Source organism: Myiozetetes cayanensis, unplaced genomic scaffold (genome assembly GCF_022539395.1).
Source record: "Myiozetetes cayanensis isolate MyiCay16 unplaced genomic scaffold, myiCay2020 scf1, whole genome shotgun sequence".
Lineage (NCBI taxonomy): Eukaryota > Metazoa > Chordata > Aves > Passeriformes > Tyrannidae > Myiozetetes > Myiozetetes cayanensis.
This window is the reverse complement of record NW_026086604.1, coordinates 52,243,981-52,258,369: the sequence shown is the minus strand read 5'-3', so window position 1 is coordinate 52,258,369 and position 14,389 is coordinate 52,243,981. Positions and strand designations below refer to the sequence as shown.

The following is a 14,389-nucleotide window of genomic DNA, read 5'->3' as shown; positions in this document are numbered from 1 at the left end:
TGTGTTAAAACGCTATCTTAGCATACAGAAACTAAATTGGACAAGACAGCCCAGTTTTATGTTAATTACTTCAGTAGATGTCAAGCACATAATCTTCTTTTGCAAGACAGCACTTCTGTATCACTGGACAGGAAAAACATACTCATCCACACATACGAAGCGCTGGAAGAAGGAAAACACTTGCCAACGGAACAAAGAACTGACATAGCCAGCGCTACACACTTCAGAAGCAAAAGCTCCTTTGGTTTACTATTAGCCTCAATTTTAAGTGAACAGAAACATAAAGTGGGTTCAAAATGGCTCTGTATAAATCTCCTTCCATTTGCAGGAAGCATTAAACTACATAGGACTAGCAGCAGGTAAACAGGACTGGGAAATCAGCAGTAGGAGATTAAAAAAAAAATAATTAAGGTCTTGTACAGTATCTGTACATGTAAGAAATGAAGAAGATTAATATTGCTAGCTGTCGAGTCAGACAAAGCATATCCAGCAGCTGAGATCAACCAGGGAGATGCTCCATCTTCTTCTGTACATTAATATATTCTCTTACATAGTAAAAAAAACCACTAAGAGAATGAAACAACAGAACAGAATGAATCTTCAAAACAACAGAGTTTTTACAACCTTCCTAATCAAGTTCCAAATTTGCAGTGGAAACAGAAAGAAAGAAAAGGAACTTGAAAAAGCCCAAACCAAATAAATGTAATTAAATAAAAAAAGCAAAGCTCCCAAACAAGGAGTTATCAATTCTTGTCAGAAATACTCCAGTGGATCTGTTTTCCATCAGAAAATCCAATGCACCAAAACAGAAATATTTCCTGCAAATTATCCTTTGATGACACCAATAATAAAATAAAAACTGAAGAGGTAGAAACTTTACAATATTTCATAGCTTTATGACTTCTGATATTTTTAATTTCTTTTGCATGATATCATACAAGACTAAAGACCATATTGATCCAATGGAAATGTAATTTCTGTGGAAAAGTACAAAAATGCTGTTTTCATTGTGTTTTAAAGCAATCAAGTTTTGATCCTGTAAGCTTTTCAGCAAGACGTAAAATTCCTTTCTCTCCAAAAGCCTACTCAAAGTTATTTTGATCTGTCAGAGTTACCTCTGAGAAGACTTCTGTGTTTTTATAAGGTGATGTGGATGCTCTGCTTTTATTTTATTTAACAAGTAGCCCTGAGACAAAAGCAATACAAATAAATATACATAAGTTCATATCAGTGAAGAATTGTCATCTCTTTCCCTTCTCAAAAGGTAAACAGCAACATTCTTTACCAATTATCTACAACATCTCAAGGAAATAAAAAGTGTTGCTTACTTTAAACACATGCAACAGTTTTCAGATATTCATGAGATGGTCACTCCCTCCCACACAACTAGAGTTTGTGTCAATTTTGCTCTTTTTTGGCACTTACTTAATATCTTTAGAATTAAGTTCTCTTTTTTCATACTTTAATTTCTTCTACTTGACCTTTACTGCACTTCTGCCCAAACACAAGCAATTCAAAACATATGAAAAAAAAAATCGAGTTCTGAATATTAAGATCTAAATAACAATTTCTAGATTCAAAGTATTTCTTCAGAAAAGCCTTAGTCCTACTACTGCAGGTTGGACAAGAACTCCAGAAGGTTCCTTCTGACCTGAATTATTCTCTTTGTAGTATTAGAAGATGAAGAAAGAGTGAGTACAGTTCACCTCTTCAATCTCTACACTCCTCCATGGAATTGTCCTGATTTTACTTTCACCTACTTTTTTAGTTTAGAACTGCTACTGTGCTCACAGAAAAAAAAAAGAGAAAAAAAAATTTTTACACCTGTAAGAAGAGAGGCCTCTAGTGTACAGCCAAGAAAGCAAATTTTTTTCTGTGCCTTATTTAGGATCTGTTTTTCAGCCTTATTTAGGACTGCCATTGACTACCGTTATTTTTTTTCCCCCTTGAAGTTCACTAAGTATTTGTATCCGTGCCTGCTATTTTTTTAACAGCATCTGTAAGGTAAAATTTACCAAACTCAGTAGATAGCACCGTGTTGGCCTCAATCGTACAAACAGTCGCATCCAGAAAAGGCTGCAACAGTCTCTCTATTCCCACTGAAATCAATGCGAAGCTGAATGTAAGCTCCCTTACAAGACACGGATGAAGATTTACAGATGGATCTGATTCCAGAGTGGCCTGAATACACGTATGCATTTTTCCACATTAAATTCACCAGATTGCCTCAACACAGGTTAATATAAATGCCATTAACAGAAAACATTCTTCACATCTAAATTTGCATTTCTCCTGTTGTTTTGTCTCCTTCTCAACTCAACTCTGACTCATCGACAGATTAGAAATCAGATCAGACTAGAATTTGCAACAGTAACTCGGCCTCTCTGGACTACAAAAGAAACTAAAAGAGTAGGATAGTGTCTGGAAAAATAAGAAATCAATGACAGTCAGCCCTAATGTGTTCTATTGTACCACACCAAGAATGTGGAGCATCCAAAGTTTACAGAGCTGGTCTTCCCACAGTATATTTCCAGCACATTTCCTGGAGCTCTGACTTTGCGGGGCCATCTGAGAATACAAACATCTAGACCATGCATGCTGAAGCCTGCAAACCGCTTCATCTTGAACAAACGCTTCTGTTAAAGTCACCCAGTGAAATAATCACGGGGTTTATTCTGTCTAGCAGAATAAATGTTTACTACGACAATTCCAGCTCTGACCGCTGCAGAAGGAAATCCTCGCACAGCTCCATGTGCTAAAATAATACCCTAAAGTAGGAGCAGCATGATTGGATTTCTACACGCATCTAAGGTCACCCGGGCCTCGCATCGAGTCTGCTGATCCCTCCTGCCACCAGACACCTGCGCCGCAGGGGCTCCCCGCACAGGAAGGCTGGAGCCATCTCCTAACAAGGTGCTCGCTCGGCATTTGGGAGTGCAGCATCCTGAGGCAGATAAACACGTGAAATCCGTCAAGCCTCAAACGTCCTGACGTTCTTCAGAATGGGCAGTTGTGTGTGTTTTTTTCTTTTCTCCAGAGAAAGGAGGTTTTGGTATTAATTTGAACAGGGAGGAAAGCTGGAGTCTGCTACGCAGAAACATCTAGTCAAATAAATACGTCATTAAGCTAACTAGCTACAGGATTGTCTAGCAGATGGATGACATCTTGGTTGCTAGTGGAACACTTTTCTATAGCCTTGTTTGAGGCAGACACATATGGCTCTCCCAAGCATTGATGCAAGCTCCCAGATGGACTAGATCACTGCTGACACCTTATTATAAATCCTAGAGATGAAAGAACGGAGCACAATTTTTGAATCACAACACAGGACTCTAAAATATTCAGGCTTCCTAAAAATCAAATTTACAACAGAATATCTTAACTTCTTTATGTTGAAAGAAGCCATTTCTAACCAGGAACAGAAAATAGGGCAAAACGCTGTATCAAGAATGATTAGAAGAGCCTTGAGGAAACGTAAAAGACCAGAAGATCCTTAATGTAAATGTATATCATAACTACATATATCGAGTTACAAATATTACAGCTCTAAGGATGCAAAAAATTATCTGCTGTACAGCTGTTACTGACACCAAAGAGCTTCCATCTGGAATTTCTTGATTTCTTGCTTGGGATGGAAGGGGAAAGGCAAGAAGAGGAAGCCATTTAGACATTACAGATATGTGTGTATCCTAAAGGACTACCCAAAGGTAAAAAAAAAAAAGAGAGAGAGAGAAGTCTAGCCACAGCAGCAACAGGAAAACTGGTAGAAATATGTGGGAGATTGGGAGATAACAGAACCAGTTGCACACAGCATTTGTTTTGGTGTCAGGGATACCTGAGAACATCTCAAGTACATAAGGGTACTACGGCATATTTTACCCATCAAGGTCAGAAGTAGGAAAAAATACTCTTTTGACACTTTTACACTGTAAAAAGAGACTATCCTTAGCATCCAGTAAGAATTTTACTCCTTAACTCACCCAAATGTAAGACTCAAGGTGTCAGGAAGAGGACCTGCTACATATTTTCTCATCTCTAATATGTACTGCTGTACTATCTAAACCCAGAAAATTACATCTTACTACTATAACTCTGTGGAAAAACTTTTCAATTTCAAAACAATATCAACTCACTGACTCTGGGAATACATCAGGTATTCTCTACATTCATGACTGGGGAGATGCTTAAGCTGCTAAAATTTCTCTCTCTCTACTGCAGTGGCCATAACCTTAACAAGCATGCAAACATCTTGGAAGAATCAGCTAAATGTACAACAGCTAATACAGCATAATTACTTTGTCTTGTATTTTTTTTTAATGGACAACTGTGCTTTCAGTATCTTCAACCACAAAGTAATTTAAATGTATTGAAATCAGATTTTCTCCCAACTTTTCCTTCACAGCTTTTATCTTCTTGACCAATTGAAAGTTCAGAAGGTTTGTGCGACACGGTGAATACAGTAACCCTTGAACTGTCTTATAAAATGGAACATCTATAAATAAAGAGACAAGGTTAGCCTTTTCCTAATCTCTACCTCCATCACACCATGAAGCTCAAGAGGAATGTCCAGGAAAACTCTCAATTTTGTAAGGGTCACTTACAAAAGAGTGCAGGTAGAATAGAATTTCTACCTATGTAAACTACATCTGCAACTACTTCAGCTGGACAGTTCCTCCTCTCTGCAGCACAGCTCCCTCTGGGAGATAAGTTCAGCTGGACAAAACAGGAAAACAGATGACAACTATCTCCCCTCTTTCTCAGAACCCTGAAGAATATATGCTTCACTGTTCATTTTAATGTGCTGGCATGTAAAAGCTTCAGGATATTCTTTCCTTCATGTACGTCTTCCTGTGCAAGACACGGGGAAGTGCAACTTGCGAACCTCTGTGGTCAGGGCTGACATGACAAAGGGTAAATCAAAGACTTCAGGCAACCGAGGTTTGGTTTCCCCTGAAATATTCCATCAGATGAACTCCAGATTGAAAAAAAAAGGGGAAGAGAGATATTAACTGGCATCCACAAAAGCATAATAAAACATAGCTCTGACTAGAACCAGACGGTTTCTGGGCTGCAAGATATTCTCCAATATTATTAATCTGTCTCAAAGCAGACAAATGCCATAAAACTCCTAATTTCCTACCAACTGAAGGCTTCAATTTTAAAACTGTCAAATAGAACTTTTTTTTTCCTTAGTTTAATCTTTAAAAGACCGACAGTTTCAAATAGTAGATATACAGGATGACTGCAGGTCCCCAAATATGAAGCGAGTCCACATGGATTTCTTCAGCCCGTGACTTTGCAGCACACTTCTCTTGCAGGCTATCCAACGAAACCACATGTTTCTAAAATCATAGCATCCCTGGTCACAAAGTGGGATCCTTGACAGTTTAGCTCTATGACAGGAAGCCTGAGAACGCCAGGCCTCTGGCCAAAACAAGTTTACCAGGAATCAAAGAGAGGTTGTGTCTTATTTTGATTTCAAAAGCTCGTCAGATCTAAAATATTTGCAAAGAAACATCCCAATTTCAATGAACTGCCATTTTCTGAATAAATTACATTCACTTGAAAGTTTGCAATTAGCTCCATCCAAAGATGCCTCTTAATGGCAGCATCATGAGAACTGATCAATAACAAGTGACACGGAGGAAAGTTGCGATAAATCAAGTATAGTAAAAAACCCTGAAGTTACAACATGGTAAACATCTATGTCAAGAGCCTCTCATTCATTCACAGATGGTTTTAGATCACTGTAATTTAACTTATGTTCTAAATTATGTTCTCCATCAGATGTAAAATGACCTTTGATTGATTCAAGCTAAATATATAAGGCTGTTCTATATTCAACAGAGTATTCACACACAAGTTTAACGTACTTTAATATATACGTCCTGACTCAACACTTCAAGTGATTTGCTCTGGTGTCTCCATGCAGACATGATTAAAGGCTTTTATCTCCAATCTCTAATAATACCCAGGGGAAAACAGGGAATGGGAAAAGGCAGAGTCTGTTGTTGGTTGCATATTCAACTGAAGAGAGACTCAACATTTCAAAAGACACTTTCAGAATACCTTACACACCTAACTCCCACTCTACAGAGGCCCTCTTATTCCTCTCTGTACTTCTTTTAATTCCTTTTGGTCTGCTATGCTTTTATGCAATTTTCAAACAAAATTAAGAATCATTAACCAGACACTTCTGAACTCGTTACTATGCATTATCAGCAATAACACACATCAGCACTATGATATTCCTTTCTTGAAATTTACCTACTTGCCTAGCCACCATCCATGAGAAAAAGGAGAGCAGTCTACATAGATTATTGGAGCTTTCTGCTGTAGAAAATTTACCTTATTCCAGCTGCTTTCATCAAAAGGCTGCAGAGATCATTATAATAGAACGGTGATTTTCACCTACAGCTGCAAGTTACAATTCTCATCTTTGTATTAACTGCAGGTGACTTCCTCTTGCAACTAAAGAGAGGTTTATCTCTGTAATACTTGGTACATTAATCCCTACACTAAAAAGTTATACCACTGTTGTTATTAATCTAATAAGGCACTGTAAGAATAAAAATATTTGTAGAATGCTTTTATGAGAAAGCTTTGCCATAAGGTGCTAAGTAGAACAGGTCAGATAAAGCACACATTTGACAAACACTGGCAGTGTTTTTGTTCAACAGATGGCAGCTTTTTTTTTTTTTTTAATTATTATTATAAACTATGTAAAAGTAGACACCACATAGTACCTGTATTCAGCATTATGCAAGCTGCTTTAATTGGATAGATGGATCATGTGTTAGAGGCTTCCCAATTAAATGACGATAACTCATACTTTAAGACATTTTAAGTGAAAATGGCGCATTGCGAAAACTTTATCTCAAATGACCTGTTTCTAAAAACATGCTGGGACGGTTATTAAAACAGTAAGATGAATGTGAGAGGGTCAAAAAAAACAGGTAACATCCATGTTGGAAATATTCATAGAACCCCCTTCCTCTTCGCCTCCAGTACCCAAGTAAGTTCGGTGAGGAACTTTAGTCAGTGGAAACCTTCTGTAATACAAAACATCTATACCGCTGTGCTGGCCAGCAGAGGCTATCAGTTAGCCCAAGTCTAGCTTTATATGACCAGGTGCAATCTTTAATTTAGGAGTACCGAATCTTACCTGCATGCATTTTTACAGACCTGCCATTTCATTTTGCTCAGCACTAGTTAAGCAAAACCTACAAAACCAGCCAGCCGCTGAGGTGAAATCGTAAGGGAAGAACACACACCAATTTGGTATTTCACAGAAGGCACCATTTCAACAGCTATGGAGACTAAGTTAGGTTACTTATAAGCGTTCCTCACATTTTCTCTCCCACACCTTCTGCTGTGCTCCTAAACTCTGACCCATGGGGCAGAACCCAGGGAACTCACTTTTGTCTTACGAAAATCCCAAGCAAACTATGGCAAACATCCAGCTGACGTTCTATATAATGCGGTCCAAAATATGTTCTACGAATTAGCATCACTTGACCCAATAACTAATGGGTAAGCAAAAGCAGAAAATGAAGCAATACCATTTACACCCAACAGTTTAAGAAACAGTGTTACATTCAGGCAATTATATATACTAAGTACATCCCGACTAGATACAGGGCTAACAAATCCATTAATTCTTGCTTCGTGTGTCATTAACACCTAATGGAATGTTTAAAGGTGTTTACAAGTCCAAAGTAATAATGGATCACTCTTAATTAATGCACAGTAAAAATTTCATGAAAGTCTCAGTGGAAGAAGGCGGCTGTTAAAGAGATTGCTTCATATCTCAGTCACAGACTGCCCCCTCCTTTCCCTCTGTGAAACGAAGAACAAGTAGGTTACAGGTGTGAGAAAACAAAATAATAGGCTCAGCCACACAGCATAAAGAGGTAATTAAAAAAGAATCATTTTTTCCTTCCAATAATCTTTGAAATCAAGAAGAGTGCAACTTGTGTTTAAAAAACAGAGTACTGTTTGAAGATGCTTGCAAGTACTGATGAAAATTAAAGACAAAACACAGTAGTCTTATATTGGCATATGCTAGATAATACTAGGCATATGAGTCAACACTTATTTTAGAATTCTGAGTAAACTTCAGGGTTTATCCTGAAGAAAATACTGTTTTCCAGTCTCTTCTCAATATGGGAGAGATTCTAGAACTTCTTTTATTAAGCATTAACATTTGTTCCTAACAGAAACTCTAAAAGAATTTTGTATCGTCCTCTAAAATCACAACTGAAATACACTCTGTGATCAAATGTCATGACAGAATCATACAAACCTCAAGACATTTATCATACAAATATGCAAAAAAGCACATCTTTCCCAAAGGTCAGTGCCTCTTCTACAACTAAAGAACATAGGAACTAAATGAAATACTGAATTCAAAAAGAATCGAAATCTCCAAACTCATCTCCTACAGGAAATACAAGTTCACTATCATGACTACCTTTTTCCAGAAGCAGATTTATTACCAATTTTCAACAAAAAAGGTGTTTAGCATGGAAGAAATCAAGAACACTAGGAGATGGAAACACAATCACATTCCTATAGACACTTAATCAACCACTCCATTCTCACGTGCAGTATTTGAGCAGTGCATCTTTTCTACACACGCTAATTTAGAGAAGTAGGTACACAGTCCACCACTCTCATCATTTGTTTTCCCTGTCCTATGGACAGCCAAGAGTCAGTGTCAACACAGGTAAAACTTTCTAAAGATCCCCATGCAACTGGCAAAATGTACTTGTCCTTTTATCCACTGCAACCAGCACTGAAGTCCAATGACTTTAATATTTTCATTTTTCAACTCACCTTAGTGAAACCAAACAAAATCAAATAGGAGCATCTGGGTTTCCATTTAGTACTACCCAACAGCACTCATCAAGTACACACCACTATTCTAGTGAGGAAAATTTCTCTAGAGAGGAGGAGTTTTCCAAAATGGTAAAACACACAACTGAAACCTGTACTGAAAAGCAAGTAATACGCATACATGTTTCCAAATTCAGCCATGTGCAAAAAAACTATTAGAATTATTTTGGATTAAAAAAATATTTTCAGGCATGCCTACCAACCAAATGTCTATTTATAAATTTGTCTACAGAGGATCAATGTTTTTTTGGCTGGGAGAGACTAAAGCCTGGGAAAAATGCTGAAAATGTTCGTCCCTTAAAAGTCTGAAATAATGTTCGGTTCAGAACGCAACTAATTTTGCTCAGTCAGATTCAACCTCTAACACTAAACATCTGATTCAACACAAACCAATATATTCTGGTTTTAGTGGCCCCATCTTGGTGTGTGACTGATTCTTGTCACAGTTATCTAGCCACCAGTCTATTACACCTGAAATTCTACTTAACATGTAGCAAAACATAAGCACAAGGGCATCAGGCAGAGCCCACACTAAGCAGAGGTGTTCTAGTAGCAGTGGTTTATTTACCCCTGCCATGTAACTTTAACAGTCTTTCTGTGTGGATTCTGGCAACCACTGACTTCCATTGTCCCCCAAATTGTCTAACAACATTTTCAAATGCTTTTCAGTTTTAGCAGATAATAAAACATAATACCACTATCATTGCCTGTCCTCTCTGATGCTCTCCTCAAAAACTAACTCCCCAAACTCATAAACTGCTTTCCTAATAAAACCCTATTTCTATGAGAACACAGCTCCCTCAGTCTGAAGGACCCAGACTCCTGCCCCTAGTGAGTTTTCAAAATCCTGTGGGGTAAGGATTTCTGATCCGTTTCTCTGCAAAATGCAGACATTAAAAATAAATGATGGGTGTGGATGTGCTGCCCTCCCAGCCCTCTCCCCACCGCATGCACTTCCACCCCCAGCTTCTTTGCTGGTTTTCATGCAGATTTGTGCCAGACATTCGGCATCCTCATTAAGTGGTGTCTGGCAACCTGCCTAAGTTTTAGTGGGTTCTGGGAATGCCAGTATATTAACCAGAGGACTTTTTGCATACCCTAGAGAGATTTTATTCCAGAAAAGTCAACCATTTGGCACAAAGAAAACTTACTTCAAATCTAGAAAAGCTCTCCATTGGCAATAAGAAGAAAAAAAATGCATTTAGATTCTTCTTAATTTCTGTCCCCTACCTGAAAGAAAAGTCTGATGTAGAGCAAGACCACTCAAACACAGTTTGAAAGGTCAGTGTTGTCTGTAGTAGGATTTTAAAGAAAAGAACAGCAGATATGAAAAACACAGACACAGTACAACATCAAGAAAATTATTCATTTTCAGTCCCTTGTCTCTTGTGACCAAAATAATCTTAATCAGGAAGATTAAATTTACCCATTATTATGCTGAGTGATAATGAATGATGATACAGGTGCTCGAAAATTTCCACTGCTTAACTAAACAATGAGAAAAAGCATTTAGTAAAATGCATCTACATTTAGCATATCCCAAATATGCTAAATCAAGGCATACGCTACTGAAACGCATATATTAAATAAATATAGATGACGAATACAGAGACATTTTGCCAGCATGAAATACAGAACACACTGTAATGTTGTGCTCACTCTTATTCACCTGCAAGCATTCTTTCTACTGCTGTCCCCTTACAGTAACTATTATTCAACTGATTGTCTCAGAAATAAGCAAATAAAACTTCTCTGTAAAGCAAAGAAGTCAAACTTATTTTTCAAATACGCAGTTCAGAAGAACACAATGGGAAAAAATAAAGGTCCACAGCTTTCCTTCACTGGAATATTCTGCCCATGCAGCACATAGAGAAATTTAAAGTACACCAGACAAATGTGTCATTTTGAGGCTGTTTCTGCAGGCTTCTACACCCAGAGAATCCGATCCTCTTCAAGAAGTTATTCAGGTAATCTGCTACCATACAGATATCACTATCCATTGTTACCATAAATTGCTTCAAACTGACATTTACTTCAAACTCATCATCTTTTTGTTTGTGCAAAAAATTGCTGACTTCCTGATACCAGCTCCAAAACACCACGATCCTTTTATAATGACCAATTAGCATTAGAGATCCAGCAAGAATCAATTAAAATCAATTCCATTTAAATGTTTTAGTGTACTAAGATTATGTTTGGTGTGAAAGAAATTTTTAGCTATCTAGGCTGCCTTTGCTTAGATATCAACCTTCTGGGCAAGACGGCTATTCTTAAAAATAGCTGTCAACTGAGAAAAGGAAATGTATATGTATGAATCATTTCACTACAGGGTTGGATTCCCAGCAACTGATGCACCACTGTTCTGGCATCAGTGCCTTTAACGAGCAGCTGATACTAGCTTGGTGCCATTGAAGAATTTCACGGTTACCACAGAACCAATCTGCAGAAAAATTCATCTCCAAACTCCTAGAAGTATCTGCATTCCGTAACTGGCAATTCACTTGCAGGGAGCTGTTTTGAACCATCAGAAACCAGACAGAAAAAAAAAACTTTTCCAAGACCACTCGCAAGTTGAATGCAACAACCTTGACTCCTGATGCAAGAGCTGTTGGGCAGACGTGCACTTTTTAACACTTCATTTCTCTTAGAGATTATATTAAATGACTTTTAAGGTACTTCTCTATTATTTCAATAATCATTCACTTCTCTCTGGCACATCGTATCCTGAAAATATTCCAAATTATTTCAGATGGTGTCACTTGACATGTAACTATTTCTTATTAGAAGGGCAGCAGCCACTAGACAGAGTACTGCAGGGCAGATATGAAAAAGAGAACTTTTGGACAAGAAAAAGAAATTTTGGTCAAGAATATCAGAAAACTTCCCTTCCCCTCCTCCCTTCCCACCCCACAAAAGTGCATGTTCAATGCAGAAAAAACTAACAACTCATCTTTTCAAGTCTCACCTTAATGTCCTATGCAAACAGCATTTTACCTACTTAAAAATAACAAAGGGACAGGTTAGTTCTAAATTCTTAGGTTAAGCTACTCCTCCATAGTTTCAGTCTTTCCAAACTTAATGCAACTGTGCCTCAATCTTTAATCTCAATTTCCTTCTACTTCCACAAGTTTTCTCGTAACAAGTCTAAGATGATGAAGACTGAATTCAAACTTCATCAGTCAAACGCTGCCTAGTGCCTGCAGTGTTTCAGTTAACAAAAAACAGCAGTCTGAAATATACTGTCTCACACTGTTGGCTCATCCTGCGTTACACACCGATCACTGTTTAGGCCCGCAATGGAACCTGAATTCACTGGAGAATATTGACATGCCTTATGTGTACGCAACCATGATCTTCAGACACCTGAGGGGAAACTAAATACGCTGCTACATAAAAACATGCATTTCTACTTCTATACATAACTGCATATAGCTGACGCGTTCCAATTTGATTTCTCCTCATGCTGGTCACCTTATGTATCACAGTAACTTAACACCTGGTGCTACAACACCAGTACATTTACAGAGGTATCATCACTATCTCAGCTAATGTGATGTTGATTAGGCTGCTTCCCACTAGTGCACTGGTTTTCCAGCAAAACTTCCCCTTACAGCCACGAAGCCATAATATTTATATGCTCATTAGTGGAACCAAACACGTGTGCACCACACACAGTAATTTAATTCCACTCAGCGGTGCATCATATGTTATTCCAACAACTCAGGATTATTCCAAGGAATATATTTCCCAAAACATTATCCTAGAAATGAAATTGGAAGGTAAAACAGAAGTTTTGTCTAACCAACACTGGTTGAAGGACCAGCAAGGAACATTGCTCATACTTACACAGCATCTATGTTCTTACCTCATCTATGACTACCAGTAATTGCCCCTCAGGCTTTCTTACTGGCAAAAACTCTCTTCCTTTTTGGCTAGTCTCAGATGTACAGCGCTGCAGACATTTCACTCTACTTGCTACATGGTGCACCTTTCCAGTCCACAGACATTTTAATGCAGGAATTTTTTTGTTTGGAAGCACAGACAAACCTCTTAAAGGAGCTTTTCATCCTGACGAGAAGATGCCCATATCTTAGATCAGGAAACTTTTATAACACCAAATGCTATTTCTAACACCATATGAAATTATTCACCAGACTTCTGCTCTCTTGCACAACCACCATTTGCTATTCCGAAAAGGTTCTGAATCCCACTAAAATCTGTATCATTCTAGGTGTTAAGATCTCCTAAGAAAACAGAAGTTACTTTTGCATTTTGCCTGTTTCCTGTTTGTTCTTCAGTGAACTTAAACCTACACACAACCGTGCGTTTGCCTCTTCAGCAAGCATCCAACCGTAGCCTACGCATAACTACCTACCCACCTACACGAGAGAAAACCTGGCACACCATTCAGAAATTTGGGATGCACATATTCAATGCACACAATGCAGGCAGGCGTCTGATACAGGCAGGCAAAGCTAGACTTCTGCTTATAAACTTTTTTTTTTTTTTTTCCGGAAAAAAAAAGGCACTTCGTTAAATATAGGTCACTGGTGCGTGAGCCTGGCAGCCGCACTGCTGCTCTGCCTTCCCGTGAAAGTTGCCCGCCCTGCACTGGGCGCGCACCTCGGCCGGGCATCTCCGCCAGGCTCCCCCCAACCCCCGGAGCCGGGCAGGACCCCCGTTCCCGGGCTGCTCCCGAGCTGCGACACCAGCCCTGCGCCGAGCCGAGCCGAGCCGAGCGGCCAGACGGAGCTCCACTGTGCACTTCGGAGCAGCCGGAGAGGACGTGCCGCGCACTCCGTGTTCCCCAGCGCCCTGCCGGCCGCCGCGGCTCCGCAGCCCCGCTCGCCTCCGCCTCTCCTGCGGAGCGCCGGGGGTCTCCCCTCCGGGCGGCCGCTCCGGCTGCTCCCCGGGCCAGGCGGAGCAGGACGGCGGCAGCGGGGCTCCCCGGCTGCCCCCCGGCTCCCGGGGGTACCTGTCAGCGCTGCCCCTCGCCCCGGCCGGCGCCCCCACCTGCCCCTCCGGTGCCGCGGGGGACGCGCTCAGCCCGGCCCCGGCAGCGGCTCGGGGGGGCCGGGGCTGCCCCCCTTCCCCGCGGCACGGAGGGTGGCCGAGCGCCGCCGGAGCCCCCCGGCAGCCGCCGCCTCGTCCCTCGCCCGCTCCCAGACCTCCAACTCGGGCCTCCCCGCACTTTCTCCGGCACTTTCCGCCGCGGCGCCCCCGCCCGCCCCCGTCCCCGCCGCGGCGGGCGGCACTCACCTCCCGCCGGCCCCCGCCGCTCGCCCCCGCGACGCGCTGGCCTCCTCCGGAGCGCCTCGCCGCCTCCCCCTGCCTGTCTCCGGCAGCCTCTCTCCCTGCGCTGAGGCTGTGCCTGCCTCCAACTCATCCCCAGCCTCTCCTCCTCCTCCTCCTCCCCCCGCCCTGCCCGCCCCGCTGGCTGCCGCCTGTCTGCAGCGAGTCTGGCTCCGGCGGGCGGGCGGGCGCGGGGGCC

General features: G+C 40.7%; 1 protein-coding gene across 2 annotated transcripts in view; it reads right to left on the bottom strand.

Moving 5' to 3' along the window:
• Positions 1-14,285, bottom strand: part of LDLRAD4 (low density lipoprotein receptor class A domain containing 4) — a 281,846-nt gene extending 267,561 nt beyond the window's left edge. For both annotated transcript variants that reach the window (XM_050306900.1, XM_050306923.1), the window contains exon 1: positions 14,158-14,285. The gene's annotated coding sequence lies outside the window, so the exon portion shown is untranslated. The remainder of the gene's footprint in view (positions 1-14,157) is intronic.
• Positions 14,286-14,389: the final 104 nt, after the last annotated feature.